The sequence below is a fragment of the Diadema antillarum genome, unplaced genomic scaffold (assembly GCF_040938485.1).
Source record: "Diadema antillarum isolate AM-2024a unplaced genomic scaffold, OU_Dant_1.0 seq00000129_RagTag, whole genome shotgun sequence".
Taxonomy (NCBI): Eukaryota; Metazoa; Echinodermata; class Echinoidea; order Diadematoida; family Diadematidae; genus Diadema; species Diadema antillarum.
This window is the reverse complement of record NW_027271207.1, coordinates 1,843,527-1,856,059: the sequence shown is the minus strand read 5'-3', so window position 1 is coordinate 1,856,059 and position 12,533 is coordinate 1,843,527.

The window sequence follows — 12,533 nt, the reverse complement described above, 5'->3', positions numbered from 1 at the left end:
CAAACGATGACTGATTTTTGTTTTCAAGGTTAAGCGTTTGTTGTTGTTGTTGTTGTTGCTGTTGTTGTTGTTGTGAATTTTTGTTGGGTCCTAATTTCTTTTCATTTTAATTCAATCTTTTTTCTGCAAGACAACTTGGAACACTAGTCGTCGTATAATTAAAGGCCTACAGATTGTAGAAAAATCAACACAAAGGACAATCATGGCCAGTCTAGTTTGAGTTTTGATGAAACGTCACGGTAGTCAGTTACATGTATGTGTGTGTTTGTCGTTTGTCGGTGAGTAAACATAATGATTAGGCAGCAAGTACACCGTATACCATCTTATGATCTTCAGTTATTTTGAAGGCCTGGTCTTAATCATGTTAATCCATCTCTATTTAGCTTAACTTTTTTTTTTCTTTTTTTTATACAACTTGTACCGCACTGCCCTACTTTGGCAAAAAGGAAGCAGGTGATATTGAGAACAAATGCTATACAAATGAATACAATGTGTTTTGGGGTAGGCCCTTCGGCATGGAAATAAGTGATGATAAATAATGTCGGTATTCGTGCAAGTCATTTTGGTGATGCATTTTGGCAATTCGAAGAATTTTGATATTCCCATAGAAACTCATTATTATGTAACTTGCTTCCTTTTGCCAACGTATTGCACATTTGTAGCAAACATATAAAATCTGGCAAAAGGAAGCATTAGGCAATCGTATCATGAGTATGTTACTTGCTTCGTTTTTACAAAGTATTATAGATATGTAGCAAACAAAAATAAAAATGACAAAAGGAAGCAAGGGACAATCATATCAAAAGGATGTTACTTGCTTCCTTTTGCCACCCGAATATCTCAGAATTGGGCCAAACTTGCAACGTTTGGATTCTCAGTTAAATAGAGCATGCCTCAAATATGTCAGATCAATAAAAAAGTCAATTATATTAACAAAAATGTCACTTGCTTCCTTTTGCCAAAGGAGGGCAGCGCTGTAGAGCTAATCAAATGCAGTCTTATTAAATTTAAGCAAACCTTAGGTTGTGCGTGACATGGTCGTTTAGCACATACATTTTGAAAACCCACAATTTTTCGCTAGTTCCATTTTACCAATAAGCAGAAAATGATTGCCTGAGACAAATATCTTGAAAGTCATGACTATGCATGTAATCCATAAAAATAGTTATTTAAAACACTTCCATCTGTCAGCAACAACGTGTTTGTAAAAGCCTAGACAACTACTTATCAAAACATTTGGAAGAAGTTTCAAGTTTCTTTATTTCACCAAAGCAAAGAAGATGATATTATAAAAACAAACAAACATATGTGACCGTGCACCTCAAAACGAACATAAAGTCGCACACACTGATTTTGCGTAAGGACTGAAAATAAGCGAAATGGGTCAACCTAGCCGAACTTGACTTTTTCATATTTTCTGAAAGAGCGGGTCTTCTTTTACATCATGATAAAATCTGGTATCATAAAACGGGCAGGAAAGTGTGTTTTTTAGCAGTTTATCTCGAACATTTGTGGTAGAATAGTGTGATTAGGTGCGTTTTTAGAATCCCTTTTTCATTTCTGAAAAACCTTGTCCACACTCTTCACGTTCAACTCTAATAACTTTCGAAAGGATATTGCTATTGCATTGAAATTTGGCTTTAATTGTGGACAGAATGTGTTAATGAGACATGCTTAATTTCAGTTTAATCTGATAATCCCTTCATTGTTGTTACTCCGGTGGTTTACTTCCTGTTTTTTGTCCCATTCATCGCACAGCCAGCACGGTTTGGTAAAGATTAAGCGCTTGAATAGACACTGTACTTCAGAGCCTCTTTTCTCAGTTCACACTTTTCCTTTTCTTTCCAATATTTAGATAGGTTAGGAGAGTCCATTTGATTTGAGTTATACATCATTTTAAAGCTTAAAGTCTGCTCTTTCAGAATATGGTCTTAACTAAAAATTCATGTTTGGCGACTTTTGTTTGTTTTGAGGTGCAGGGTCACATATACAGCAACATTAGAATACAATTACAAATATATCAGTTAAACAGTGTAAAAGGAATTGCTTTGGTAGGCAGCAGCCAGAAAGGAAATGTCCCTTATTTTCGGCTGACCTGAAAACATTCGTTAAATTTCTGTTACCAATGTGTTCGAAGCAAATAAAACATAAGAACAGGACAAGACTAAGACATGATAATCAACATACAGTGGTAAATAACAAAATACCTGATGTCTCATAACATAAAGGATAAAAACTGATGTTCTTAACTTAAATGAATTTGGTTGTACATATTGAGGACAATTTTGTATAACCAGATTTAAATATATTCAAAGAGTTAGCATTGCTTTATTTACAAAGGGGAGAGAATTCCACAGAATAGGACCACTGTATACAGAATAGATCGTTGATAAAAATATGTACGAGATAAAGGTAGGTGAAAATCACTCGCGGTTCGCGTATTGTAATTATGAATTTGATTATTGTATGTGAAAAAATCCAAGAAAGTTTTGGGTAATAAAATATTCTTACATAAATACATCTAAATCCCCACTTGATAATTATTTATACATATCATTCAATTGCAATATTTTCAGGGATAAACAAAAAGTGGTGAGGTATGGGCAAAATAAGATGCATGGGAAATACTTTGTATTGCACGTTTTTGAAGTACTAAAAGTCTTTGAATATGACATTCATAAGCATTACCCAACACAGTTATTCCATAATACAAAGAAGGTAAAACTATAACATTATAGATTGATTTCAAAACAGACTTCGGGAGAAAACTAAGTTTGCAAACTAGACTTAGAATTTGTCAACACTGATAAATTAGGTGATCCGATCTGTTTGGAAATCAATGATGTGAGTCCTGATCCAAATAGGCATGACCATACAGGTTTTATCGGTGTTGAGGGGACATTGGCCGTGTGATGTTTGGATTCTCATTTAGAAAAGGGAGTCAGACCTGCCATCTTTGGTACCGAATTTGGTATACAGTAACGAAGATACAGAATGAAGTATATAATATGTGACAGTGCACCTCAAAACGAACATAAAGTCGCACACACTGATTTTGCGTGAGGACTGAAAATAAGTGAAATGGGTCAACCTAGCCGAACTTGACTTTTTCATATTTTCTGAAAGAGCGGGTCTTCTTTTACATTATGCTAAAATTTGGTATCATAAAACGAGCAGGAAAGTGTGTTTTTTTAGTAGTTTATCTCGAACATTTTTGGTAGAATAGTGTGATTAGGTGTGTCTTTAGAATCCCTTTTTCATTTTTGAAAAACCTTGTCCTCACTCTCCACTTTCAACCCTAATAACTTTTGAAAGGATAGTGCTACTGCTTTGAAAGTTGGCATTTATTATGGACAGAATGTGTTAATGAGGCATGCTTAATTTCAGTTTAATCTGGTAATCCCTTCATTGTTCTTACTCTGGTGGTTTACTTCCTGTTTTTTGTCCCATTCATTGCACAGCCAGCACGCGGTTTGGTAAAGATTAAGCGCTTCAATAGACACTGTACTTCAGAGCCTCTTTTCTCAGTTCATACTTTTCCTGAGTTTGTGCTTTCTTTCCAATATTTAGATAGGTTAGGGGGGTCCATTTGATTTGAGTTATACATCATTTTAAAGCTTAAAGTCTGCTCTTTCAGAATATGGTCTTAACTAAAAATTTGTGTTTGGCGACTTTTTGTTTGTTTTGAGATGCAGGGTCACATATGACCTTTGACCCCACTTTGCACACCCAAGATGACATCTGAGCAAAAAGTGGTTATTTTGTGAAATGATTCTTGTAACATGGTCTTTGCGTGTGCAAAATGTGGAAAAGATAGGACATGTATTCACCAAGATACAGGAAGAAACATTTTTTAGCTTTGACCCTAATTTACATAACCAAGATGGTGTCCGATAAAGTAGCTGTTATTTTTTTGAAATAATGTATGTGACATGAACTAAACATGTGCAAAATATGGGGGTAATAGGAATGTCTTTCTTGAGTTATTGCAAAGAAAGTTGCAAAAAGAAAGAAATATGAAAAAAATACATCGAAGCTAAGCTTTAATTTTAGCAAAGTTTTATGACGTGATTTCGATGTCGTATGAATAAACGAAGGGCACATAACGATAGCGCAAAGTCTCGGCTACAACATATTAAAATCTGGGAGAAACTCACCGAAGGGTCAGTGAGCTAGTGCTCAATAAAATCATGTCAATTTTCACATGTAGGAAAATTCCCTCCCATAGAGATAACACGTCCTTACGAAGATACAGAAAGAAGTACATATGACCTTTGACCCCACTTTGCACGGACAAGATGGCATCTGAGCAAAAAAAAAATGGTTATGTTGTGAAATTCAATACATCAAAGATAAGCTTATTTCAACCACGTTTTTTGACATGATTTCGTCTTCGTATGAAAAACAAAGGGCAGACTAGCGATAGCGCAAAGTCTCAGCTACAACATATTAAAATCTGGGAGGAATTCACCGAAGGGTAAATGAGCTAGTGCTCGATAAAGACAATCATGTCAATTTTCGCATCTAGAAAAAATTCCCTCCCATAGAGATAACACGTCATAACGAAGATAGAGAAAAAAGTACATATGTGACCGTGCACCTCAAAACGAACATAAAGTCGCACACACTGATTTTGCATGAGGACTGAAAATAAGTGAAATGGGTCAACCTAGCCGAACTTGACTTTTTTATATTTTCTGAAAGAGCGGTCCTTCTTTTACATTATGCTAAAATTTGGTATCATAAAACGGGCAGGAAATTGTGTTTTTTAGCAGTTTATCTCGAACATTTTTGGTAGAATAGTGTGATTAGGTGTGTCTGTAGAATCTCTTTTTCATTTCTGAAAAACCTTGTCCACACTCTTCACTTTCAACTCTTATAACTTTTGAAAGAATAGTGCTACTGCTTTTAAAGTTGGCATTGATTATGGACAGAATGTGTTAATGAGGCATGCTTAATTTCAGTTTAATCTGATAATCCCTTCATTGTTGTTACTCTGTTGGTTTACTTCCTGTTTTTTGTCCCATTCATCGCACAGCCAGCACGGTTTGGTAAAGATTAAGCGCATGAATAGACACTGTTCTTCAGAGCCTCTTTTCTCAGTTCATACTTTTCCTGAGTTTGTGCTTTCTTTCCAATATTTAGATAGGTTAGGAGAATCCATTTGATTTGAGTTATACATCATTTTAAAGCTTAAAGTCTGTTCTTTCAGAATATGGTCTTAACTAAAAATTCATGTCTGGCGACTTTTTGTTTGTTTTGAGGTGCAGTGTCACATATGACCTTTGACTCCAATTTACACAGACAAGATGACATCTGAGCAAAAAGTAGTTATTTTGTAAACTGATCCTTGTAACATGGTCTTTGCGTGTGCAAAATATGGGAAAGATAGGACATGTATTTTACATACCCAAGATGGTGTCCGATCAAGTAGTTGTTATTTTATGAAATAATGTACGTGACATGAACTAAACATGTGCTAAGAATGGGGCTGATAGTCATTGTTGTTGTAACGTTCATCTATTGCACAGAAAGTAGTAGAAAGAAAGGAAAATAAAGAAAAAGGTTATGTTATTTTATAGAAATTTGAAGGAGAAGCATAAAAAATCAGAGAAAGATAAAGTTAGGAAAGGATATTAAGACGAACTAAAAAAAAATAAAAAAAGTGTTTAAAAAATATCAACAAAAAAAAAAAATTGGCAGGAGTGAGCTTCGAACCAGGGACCTTAGGATTACGAGTCGGATGCGCTATGCAATGACCTATTTGATGCTCCATAGGCCCTGTGTATTAAGCAAAATGACGCTGCATCGAAACCACGTGCCATTTTCAACAAAGTTTTTCGACGTGATGCCGACGTCGTATGAAAAAATGGAGGGCACATTAACGATAGCCCAAAGTCTCAGCTATAACATACTAAAATCTGGGAAAAATTTACCAAAGCATAAGTGAGCTAGTGCTCGAAAAAGATAGTAATGTCAATTTTCACTGCCAGAAAAACTGCTCTCCCATAGAGATAACACGTAAACTGGTCAAATTTTACAAGGATACTTTTAATCCATTTTTACGAGGTGATGACGTTATCTAATCAAAATGTTGTTATAACATTAATGAAAGAACATTTCGTAAGCTACAACATACTGAAATCTGGGTGAAAATTGGCTAAATTTAAGTGAGATACGCTCGAGTGAATTTGAAATTTGATGACGTCATTTTGAAAATTTACTTTTTTTACTTTATTAAGAAATTTGATATCTTCTAATCATTTTTTCAGTATCGCCAACCCATGAAATGACATGTACAACTCATCAGCTTTCAAAATATGTAAAGAAAATGGGGGGTCACCGTTCATCCTGACGAGTAAAATCAGATTTAAAATTGGCTGTTTTTTGGCATAGTTGCACTGTATATCGCCATTGACGCGCGCACGGAATTTCAACTTTGACGGGCCCGTATGACGTCATATTGGGTCGGATTGACTTGAAACTTGATAGAAATATACCTTGACATTTCAGACATGCGATGCGTGTGAAAAAACGGGAAATTTCTGTTGCATTTGAGCTGTGCGTGCGTATATATACGCGCGCGTACGCGTCCGTCCAATTTTTTCAATTTTTCAAAAAATGCTCCAAATGGTCTGAAACGTGTGCAAAAAAATTTGAGCTCGATTTGAGCATACAAATATTTCAACGCGCGCGTACGCGCACGTTTTAAGGTATAGATAAATTTTGAGAATATGGGTAGAATGCGCTTGACTTGAAATATATGTGACGTAAATCTCATTGAAAAACTCCATTTCATTAATGAGATATCATTGAAAATGTGTTTTCATATAATGACGTCATAGTGACGTCAAGGTCGACTGATCACTTTGATTTTACTTTGATTGTCGTCTTTGGGACACGATACATATATGGTATAAGTTTAACATTCATAGGCAATGCACTTTCTGAGCTAATCCCTACACAACTTTTGCGGAGAAATAAAGAAGAAGAAAAAGAAGAAGAAGAAGACTAGAACCGGAATTTGTCAACACTGACAAATTAGGTGATCCGATTTTTTTTTTAATCAATGATTCGAGTCCTGATAGTGTAAAGTCTCAGCTACAACATGTTAAAATCTGAGAGAAATTCACCGAAGCATAAGTAAGATAGTGCTCGATAAAGAGTCATGTCAATTCTCACATCTAAAAAATTCCCTCCCATAGAGATAACACGTCGTAACGAAGATAGAAAGAGAAGTACATATGACCTTTGACCCCACTTTGCACAGACAAGATGGCATCTGAGCAAAATGTGGTTATTTTATGAAATGATTCCTGTTTCATGGTCTTTACGTGTGCAAAATATGGGAAAGATAGGACATGTATTTATCAAGATACAGGATGAAACATCTATGACCTTTGACCCTAATTTACATACCCAAGATGGCGTCTGATCAAGTAGTTGTTATTTTGTAAAATAATGTCCGTGACATGAACTAAACATATGCAAAATATGGTGGTGATAGGGTATGTTTTTCTTGAGTTATTGCACAGAAAGTTGCAGAAAGACAGAAATATTTCAATACATCGAAGATAAGCTTTAATTTCAACCAAGTTTTTAGACATGATCCCGACAACGTATGAAAAAACGAAGGGCACGTTCACGATAGCCCTAGGTCTCAGCTACAACATATCAAAATCCTAGAGAAATTCACCGAAGCATAAGTGAGCTAGTGCTCGATAAAGATAGTCATGTCAATTTTCATTTCCATAAAAATTGCACTCCCATAGAGATCACACGTAAACTGGTCAAATTTGACAAGGTTACCTTCAATCATTTTTTTCGAGGTGATGCCGTCATCTAATCAAAATTGTGTAAACACATTTCTGAAAGAACATTCCATAAGCTACAACATATTGAAATTTAGGTGAAAATTGGCAAAGGATAAGTGAGATATGCTCGAGTGAACTTGAATTTTGATGACGTCATTTTGAAAATTTACTTTTTTTACTTTATTAAGAAATTTGATATCTTTCAATCATTTTGCCAGCATAGCCAACTCATGAAATAACATGTTCAACTCATCAGCTTTCGGAATATGTCAAGAAAATGGGGGGTCATTGTCCATCCTGAGGAGTAAAATCCGATTCAAAATTGGCGGTTTTTTGGCATAGTTGCACTGTGTATCCCCATTGACGCACGCGCGGAATTTTGAATTTGACGGGCCCGTTTGACGTCATATTGAGTCGGATCGACTTGAAACTTGGTAGAAATATTTCTTGACATTTTGGACATCCGATCCGGGTAAAAAAATTGAAAATTTCTATTGCATATGAGCTGTGTGTGCGAATATGTGCGCGCGCGTACGCGTCCGTCCATTTTTTTCAATTTTTCAAAAAATGCTCCAAATGGTCTGAAACGTGTGCAAAAAAAAATTGAGCTCGATTTGAGCATACAAATATTTCAACGCGCACGTACGCGCGCGTTCTAAAATAAATATGAATTTTGACAATATGAGTAGAATCCGCTTGACTTAAAATATATGTGACGTAAATTTCATTGAAGAATTCTATTCTATTAATGAGATATGCATGAAAATGTGTTTTCATATAATGACGTCATAGTGACGTCACGGTCGACTGATCACTATGATTTCATAAAATGTTTCGTCTTTGGGACATGATACATATACAGTATGAGTTTGAAATTGATACTGTGAGAACTTTCTGAGTACGTAGATACACAACTTGTGCCCAGAAATAAAGAAAGAAGAAGAAGAAGAAGAAGAACAAAGAATCCGTACACATACAGAAGGTGATCCGAGAGGATACTCGGATCACCTAAAAAACAAAGAATCAGTACAGATACAAAAGGTGATCCGAGAGGATTCTCGGATCACCTAATTACAACAATATTTCTGGCTAATTTATTACAAATAATTATTATAATTAATATGATTAGACCAATTCAACTTATTGTCTACAAAAGCTTAAAGAAATTTCAGTAAAGAAGCTTCCATGATTTGAGAACCACACATGTTAATAGATACAGTGCCAATGTTACATTTTCTTTGTATATATCGGGAAATTAGTTTTTGATATATTAATTGATAATTTATTCATTCGTAGCCAACTTGTAACATATAGCAATTCCTTATCAAAAACCTCTTGTAAAGATTCCATTTCATCATGAGACAAAAATATGCTTGTGTCATCGGCAAATAAAATGCATAGTAAAATATTAGAAACATTTTGGCATATCATGTATATACAAAATAAATAAAATAGTCCCATCGATCCCTGGGGCACTCCACATCTTATGTTTTTATATTCAGAAACGTTCTAATCAATTGATACAAACTGCTTACGATTACTCAAATTAACTTTTAGAAGAATTTAAAATGACTCCACGAATACCATACTGACCTAATTTAGCTAAAATGATAATTTTCCCGCTGTCTATTGCACATATTATCACCTTATGAATGAAATCAATCAATGCAGAATATGTGGAGTGCCCCGGTCTGAATCCATAATAAAAATAATTTTCTTGATAATATCGCACTTTGTCAGAAATTCAACAAGCCTAGTGGAAATACATTTTTCAAAACTTTGGGGAAAAACGGGTAAAACTGATATTGGGCGATAATTTGCCATTAAATGAGGGGAACCATTTTTAAAAACTGGTACCACTCTTGCTATCTTCAGTTTATCTGAAAAAAATACCACATTCCATGCACTGATTAAATATTGCACGTAAAGGTTTACATATCAAATGAATAACTCTTTTCTCAATTCGCATATCGATATTATCGTATCAAGCACTGACATCATTCTTAAAAGTGGTTACAACATCAATTATTTCTTTACAAGTAATTGGTTTTAAAAAAAATGCAGTTGACTCAACTTTTGTAATATATTGAAGATAACTATACTCATCTGAATCATCAAAAGACGAATCTATATCGCAACCAATATTAACAAAATATGTATTCAATAAATTACAAATCTCTTTCTCATTTATTATTGTTTCATTATTACACTTGATAGATTTAATGTATTTTGTTTCATTATTGCACATTTCCCTAAGGCATTATTTATCACATCCCATGTATTTTTACTATTCCTAGTACTATCAGCTAACTTTTTCTCATAATATTTCTTTTTAGCTAATTTTATCATATTAGCCACTTTATTTTGAAATTTCTTCTAAAGAGTTTAACGATAATCATTAATTTGATTCTTCTTTTGCAGTTTACACATTTTTCATTTTCCTTATTAATTTACGAATATCATTTGTACACCATACATTATCATTTTTCCTTTGTTTACAACAAGTTGAAATCAACGGAAATGATTCACTATAGTTGTCAGTGATTAAATTAAAATATATATATGTGACTGTGCACCTCCAAACGAACATAAAGTCGCACACACTGATTTCTCTTGAGGACTGAAAATAAGTGAAATGGGTCAACCTAGCCGAACTTGACTTTTTCATATTTTCTGAAAGAGCGGGTCTTCTTTTACATTATGCTAACATTTGGTATCATAAAACGAGCAGGAAAGTGTGTTTTTTGAACAGTTTATCTCTAACATTTTTGGTAGAATAGTGTGATTAGGTGTGTCTTTAGAATCCCTTTTTCATTTCTGAAAAACCTTGTCCACACTCTTCACTTTCAACTCTAATAACTTTTGAAAGGATAGTGCTACTGCTTTGAAAGTTGGCATTAATTATGGACAGATTGTGTAAATGAGGCATGCTCAATTTCAGTTTAATCTGATAATCCCTTCATTGTTTTTACTCTGGCGGTTTGCTTCCTTTTTTTTGTCCCATTCATCTCACAGACTGCACGGTTAGGTAAAGATTAAGCGCTTGAATAGACACTGTACTTCAGAGCCTCTTTTCTCAGTTCACACTTTTACTGAGTTTGTGCTTTCTTTCCAATATTTAGACAGGTTAGGAGGGTCCATTTGATTTGAATTAAACATGATTTTAAAGTTTACAGTCTGCATTTTCAGAATATGGTCTTAACTAAAAATTCATGTCTGGCGACTTTTTGTTTGTTTTGAGGTGCACTGTCACATATATCAAACTGTTACCATTATCTTTATCATATTCCAATGAAGTGGATTCCAGTGACCGTAAACAAAAAAAAAATGTATAATATTATTTTCATTTATATCTCTCTTCATTTGTCTTTGCTGACTTTTAAACTAACTAAGTTCATTACTTTTTTTTTGTATGAAGAAATGATAATGAAGTCCGAAATTTGATGACATTGTATCATAACAATATGGGGGGGGGTAGGTGAAGTGGCAATACTTTTCTGATTGCCCTATCAAGCTGTTACTAAGCTGTAATTGTATTAATGTTTGAGTTTGTTTGTATATTTGTTTTGGTGTAGTGGTTCATTTGTAGTATAAGTTATTTCATTGTTTGTACTTTACTTTGACGATCATGACATTTTTATCTGTACATAATGTGAGCAGGGCCCCTTGGTAGAACAGTTAACCAACTGAAAGGACTACCCTGCTAAAAGAATATTGAAATAAATAAATAAAAATAAATAAACGATGAAATTACACTTTTCACAAATACAATATATCAGGAAATGATTTGGTATATCAGTTAAAATTATTCCAGAGTGGATCTCACAAGAATCACGAGTAAAAATATTGTCAAGTAATGAAGCGAAAGAGTCAGTTACACGTGCGGGATAATGAACCAAAGGTAACATAAAATTCAATGACAGCAAATCCAAACAATCATTTACATATTGCACACACCCTATTTTAAGCAAATCAATATTAAAATCGCCCATTAAATAAAAACATTTCTTTTCCTTTTTAACAATATCTAAAATATCATTCAAAGACTCACAAAATTCATTAACTGACTTATTGGGTGGTCTATACACAACACACAAGAAAAAAATGTTGTTAATGCTTAACCAAAGCGTTGATTGATGATCATTCTAGTAATTTGTTCTAGGCAGATCGATACATTCTTACGTCGGCCAAGCTCATGAATTAAAGGCCATGCCACTATGAAAAAGAGTGAAATGTATAGGTAATTGAGGAGGGGAGGGGGTGGTAATTTATACAAATGTGCACTTGAGGTATTCCAAACAGGCACACATCAATGCTTTTGAACATAGATAACACGCCCCCAACGGTGGACTGCCCGTCTGATCAGATCCTCTTCGCTGGTGCCAACAGGCTAGAAGCCATCTTCGACGGAGCTAAATGGGAACCGGTTATAGTAAGTTTATCCGCTCTATTTCTTGTAAGGGTAAGGGAATGTGGTTTTTCCCCAAAATATGGACAAAAAGAAATACATATATATTCTTGGTCTAGGGGCGAATGACACAAGGGCAATAGATCCAAAATAACCACAATTCTCGTACTTTCTTCTTTTTTTTTTAAATACCAAGGAAGTTTCCGTGTTTATCAATGATTTAGCAAGCATCCGCTACAAATACTTCAACCCTTTAAAGCACCATCGCTCCTCAATGATTGTATGCGTACAATAGTTATTTTTGTGCTGGT